We start from the raw sequence: 6000 nt of genomic DNA, 5'->3' as shown, positions 1-6000 counted from the left end.
CTACATGGACTCTTGTGTTCCCCTGTTCATCTACATCAGGATCTGCAGTTTTATCCCCTATGTACATATGTTTTAAAGTGTAATGTTTCTTTAATTACCGTGACCATGTGCTTGTTATCCAGGAGGCACTAGTGACCAGGTGACCCTCAAGTGACCTATGGGCTCTTTGCCATAAAAAACAGGGGTGGAGCTACAATCTCTGCAGCTACAAAGTCAGCTCAAGTAAGCTCAAAGTCATCTTCATGTCAATTTTCAAGTCAGTCAAGTCTTCTATATAGTCACCATGGCTTGTACTAAATTGTCTTTACATACTGCAAGTCCCAGCAAGCTTGCAAGGTCCCCCTGTGTCACTGGTCACCTCCTTGGGATATTGGCTGTACTGCATAGACTAAATCACCTGTCTACCCTCAGTAAAGCTACCGTTGTCCGTAACTTGGCGTTGGTGTCTTCATTGCCCCCCATGCCTAGCCCAGGACCAGTGGTATTACCTTCGGGTGGTTAAGACTAAACCATGACCTGGCGTCACGACAAGAAGGGGTTAATAACATCTGCCCCTAGGGTTATAACAGCTACCTTGCATTGAACCCCGCTGACACCACATGAAGAATACAGACAGCAGAGGAGACAGGAGGAGGAGGAGGAGGAGGAGGAGGAGAATACAGACAGCAGAGGAGACAGGAGAAGAGGAGGAGAAAACAGACAGCAGAGGAGACAGGAGGAGGAGGAGAATACAGACAGCAGAGGAGACAGGAGGAGGAGGAGAATACAGACAGCAGAGGAGACAGGAGGAGGAGGAGAATACAGACTGCAGAGGAGACAGGAGGAGGAGGAGAATACAGACTGCAGAGGAGACAGGAGGAGGAGGAGGAGAATACAAACAGCAGAGGAGACAGGAGGAGGAGAATACAGACAGCAGAGGAGACAGGAGGAGAATACAGACAGCAGAGGAGACAGGAGGAGGAGGAGAATACAGACAGCAGAGGAGACAGGAGGAGGAGAATACAGACAGCAGAGGAGACAGGAGGAGGAGAATACAGACAGCAGAGGAGACAGGAGGAGGAGGAGAATACATACAGCAGATGAGACAGGAGGAGGAGGAGGAGGAAGAGAATACAGACAGCAGAGGAGACAGGAGGAGGAGGAGGAGGAGAATACAGACTGCAGAGGAGACAGGAGGAGGAGGAGGAGGAGAATACAAACAGCAGAGGAAACAGGAGGAGGAGAATACAGACAGAAGAGGAGACAGGAGGAGGAGGAGGAGAATACAGACAGCAGAGGAGACAGGAGGAGGAGAATACAGACAGCAGAGGAGACAGGAGGAGGAGGAGGAGAATACAGACAGCAGAGGAGACAGGAGGAGGAGGAGAATACAGACAGCAGAGGAGACAGGAGGAGGAGGAGGAGGAGAATACATACAGCAGAGGAGACAGGAGGAGGAGGAGGAGGAGAATACAGACAGCAGAGGAGACAGGAGGAGGAGGAGGAGGAGAATACAGACAGCAGAGGAGACAGGAGGAGGAGGAGAATACAGACAGCAGAGGAGACAGGAGGAGGAGGAGAATACAGACAGCAGAGGAGACAGGAGGAGGAGAATACAGACAGCTGAGGAGACCGGAGGAGGAGGAGAATACAGACAGCAGAGGAGACAGGAGGAGGAGAAGAATACAGACAGCAGAGGAAACAGGAGGAGGAGAATACAGACAGCAGAGGAGACAGATGGAGGAGAATACAGACAGCAGAGGAGACAGGAGGAGAATACAGACAGCAGAGGAGACAGGAGGAGGAGGAGGAGAATACAAACAGCAGAGGAAACAGGAGGAGGAGAATACAGACAGAAGAGGAGACAGGAGGAGGAGGAGAATACAGACAGCAGAGGAGACAGGAGGAGGAGGAGGAGAATACAAACAGCAGAGGAAACAGGAGGAGGAGAATACAGACAGAAGAGGAGACAGGAGGAGGAGGAGAATACAGACAGCAGAGGAGACAGGAGGAGGAGGAGGAGAATACAGACAGCAGAGGAGACAGGAGGAGGAGGAGGAGAATACAGACAGCAGAGGAGACAGGAGGAGGAGGAGAATACAGACAGCAGAGGAGACAGGAGGAGGAGGAGGAGGAGAATACATACAGCAGAGGAGACAGGAGGAGGAGGAGGAGGAGAATACAGACAGCAGAGGAGACAGGAGGAGGAGGAGGAGGAGAATACAGACAGCAGAGGAGACAGGAGGAGGAGGAGAATACAGACAGCAGAGGAGACAGGAGGAGGAGGAGAATACAGACAGCAGAGGAGACAGGAGGAGGAGAATACAGACAGCTGAGGAGACCGGAGGAGGAGGAGAATACAGACAGCAGAGGAGACAGGAGGAGGAGAAGAATACAGACAGCAGAGGAAACAGGAGGAGGAGAATACAGACAGCAGAGGAGACAGATGGAGGAGAATACAGACAGCAGAGGAGACAGGAGGAGAATACAGACAGCAGAGGAGACAGGAGGAGAATACAGACAGCAGAGGAGACAGGAGGAGAATACAGACAGCAGAGGAGACAGGAGGAGGAGAAGAATACAGACAACAGAGAAGACAGGAGGAGGAGAATACAGACAGCAGAGGAGACAGATGGAGGAGAATACAGACAGCAGAGGAGACAAGAGGAGGAGAAGAATACAGACAGCAGAGGAGACAGGAGGAGGAGAATACAGACAGCAGAGGAGACAGGAGGAGGAGGAGAATACAGACAGCAGAGGAGACAGGAGGAGGAGGAGAATACAGACAGCAGAGGAGACAGGAGGAGGAGAATACAGACAGCAGAGGAGACAGGAGGAGGAGAATACAGACAGCAGAGGAGACAGGAGAAGAATACAGACAGCAGAGGAGGCAGGAGGAGGAGGAGGAGGAAGAGGAGAATACAGACAGCAGAGGAGACAGGAGAAGGAGGAGGAGAAAACAGACAGCAGAGGAGACAGGAGGAGGAGAATACAGACAGCAGAGGAGACAGGAGGAGGAGGAGAATACAGACACCAGAGGAGACAGGAGGAGGAGGAGAATACAGACTGCAGAGGAGACAGGAGGAGGAGGAGGAGAATACAAACAGCAGAGGAGACAGGAGGAGGAGAATACAGACAGCAGAGGAGACAGGAGGAGAATACAGACAGCAGAGGAGACAGGAGGAGGAGGAGAATACAGACAGCAGAGGAGACAGGAGGAGGAGAATACAGACAGCAGAGGAGACAGGAGGAGGAGAATACAGACAGCAGAGGAGACAGGAGGAGGAGGAGAATACATACAGCAGATGAGACAGGAGGAGGAGGAGGAGGAAGAGAATACAGACAGCAGAGGAGACAGGAGGAGGAGGAGGAGGAGAATACAGACTGCAGAGGAGACAGGAGGAGGAGGAGGAGGAGAATACAAACAGCAGAGGAAACAGGAGGAGGAGAATACAGACAGAAGAGGAGACAGGAGGAGGAGGAGAATACAGACAGCAGAGGAGACAGGAGGAGGAGAATACAGACAGCAGAGGAGACAGGAGGAGGAGGAGGAGAATACAGACAGCAGAGGAGACAGGAGGAGGAGGAGAATACAGACAGCAGAGGAGACAGGAGGAGGAGGAGGAGGAGAATACATACAGCAGAGGAGACAGGAGGAGGAGGAGGAGGAGAATACAGACAGCAGAGGAGACAGGAGGAGGAGGAGGAGGAGAATACAGACAGCAGAGGAGACAGGAGGAGGAGGAGAATACAGACAGCAGAGGAGACAGGAGGAGGAGGAGAATACAGACAGCAGAGGAGACAGGAGGAGGAGAATACAGACAGCTGAGGAGACCGGAGGAGGAGGAGAATACAGACAGCAGAGGAGACAGGAGGAGGAGAAGAATACAGACAGCAGAGGAAACAGGAGGAGGAGAATACAGACAGCAGAGGAGACAGATGGAGGAGAATACAGACAGCAGAGGAGACAGGAGGAGAATACAGACAGCAGAGGAGACAGGAGGAGGAGGAGGAGAATACAAACAGCAGAGGAAACAGGAGGAGGAGAATACAGACAGAAGAGGAGACAGGAGGAGGAGGAGAATACAGACAGCAGAGGAGACAGGAGGAGGAGGAGGAGAATACAAACAGCAGAGGAAACAGGAGGAGGAGAATACAGACAGAAGAGGAGACAGGAGGAGGAGGAGAATACAGACAGCAGAGGAGACAGGAGGAGGAGGAGGAGAATACAGACAGCAGAGGAGACAGGAGGAGGAGGAGGAGAATACAGACAGCAGAGGAGACAGGAGGAGGAGGAGAATACAGACAGCAGAGGAGACAGGAGGAGGAGGAGGAGGAGAATACATACAGCAGAGGAGACAGGAGGAGGAGGAGGAGGAGAATACAGACAGCAGAGGAGACAGGAGGAGGAGGAGGAGGAGAATACAGACAGCAGAGGAGACAGGAGGAGGAGGAGAATACAGACAGCAGAGGAGACAGGAGGAGGAGGAGAATACAGACAGCAGAGGAGACAGGAGGAGGAGAATACAGACAGCTGAGGAGACCGGAGGAGGAGGAGAATACAGACAGCAGAGGAGACAGGAGGAGGAGAAGAATACAGACAGCAGAGGAAACAGGAGGAGGAGAATACAGACAGCAGAGGAGACAGATGGAGGAGAATACAGACAGCAGAGGAGACAGGAGGAGAATACAGACAGCAGAGGAGACAGGAGGAGAATACAGACAGCAGAGGAGACAGGAGGAGAATACAGACAGCAGAGGAGACAGGAGGAGGAGAAGAATACAGACAACAGAGAAGACAGGAGGAGGAGAATACAGACAGCAGAGGAGACAGATGGAGGAGAATACAGACAGCAGAGGAGACAGGAGGAGGAGGAGAATACAGACAGCAGAGGAGACAAGAGGAGGAGAAGAATACAGACAGCAGAGGAGACAGGAGGAGGAGAATACAGACAGCAGAGGAGACAGGAGGAGGAGGAGAATACAGACAGCAGAGGAGACAGGAGGAGGAGGAGAATACAGACAGCAGAGGAGACAGGAGGAGGAGAATACAGACAGCAGAGGAGACAGGAGGAGGAGAATACAGACAGCAGGAGGAGAATACAGACAGCAGAGGAGACAGGAGGAGGAGAATATAGACAGCAGAGGAGACAGGAGGAGGAGAATACAGACAGCAGAGGAGACAGGAGGAGGAGGAGAATACAGACAGCAGAGGAGACAGGAGGAGGAGGAAAATACAGACAGCAGAGGAGACAGGAGGAGGAGAATACAGACAGCAGAGGAGACAGGAGGAGGAGAATATAGACAGCAGAGGAGACAGGAGGAGCAGGAGAATACAGACAGCAGAGGAGACATGAAGAGGAAGAGACAGGAGGAGAATACAGACAGCAGAGGAGATAGGTAGTGGTGAAGAGACAGGCAGCTGTGGAGAGACAGACAGTAGTGGAGAGAGACAGGCAGTGGTGAAGAGAGAGGCAGTGGTGAAGAGAGAGAGGCAGTGGTGAAGAGAGACAGGCAGTGGTGGAGAGACAGGCAGTGTTGGAGAGACAGGCAGAGGTGAAGAGACAGAGGTGAAGAGACAGGCAGAGGTGAAGAGACAGGCAGAGGTGAAGAGACAGGCAGAGGTGAAGAGACAGGCAGAGTAGGAGAGACAGGCAGAGTAGGAGAGACAGGCAGAGGTGGAGAGACAGGCAGAGGTGGAGAGACAGGCAGAGGTGGAGAGACAGGCAGAGGTGGAGAGACAGGCAGAGGTGGAGAGACAGGCAGAGGTGGAGAGACAGGCAGAGGTGGAGAGACAGTGTGTGATGGAGAGAAAGGCAGTGATAAAGAGACAGTCAGTGATGGAGACACAGTCAGTGACGAAGAGACAGGCAGTGACGGAGAGACAGGCAGTGACGGAGAGACAGTGTGTGATGGAGACACAGTCAGTGATGGAGACACAGTCAGTGATGGAGAGACAGTCAGTGATGGAGAGACAGTCAGTGATGGAGAGATAGTCAGTGATGGAGAGACAGTGTGTGA

Source organism: Hyla sarda, unplaced genomic scaffold (assembly GCF_029499605.1).
Source record: "Hyla sarda isolate aHylSar1 unplaced genomic scaffold, aHylSar1.hap1 scaffold_81, whole genome shotgun sequence".
Classification (NCBI taxonomy): domain Eukaryota; kingdom Metazoa; phylum Chordata; class Amphibia; order Anura; family Hylidae; genus Hyla; species Hyla sarda.
Note: the sequence above shows the minus strand (reverse complement) of the source record.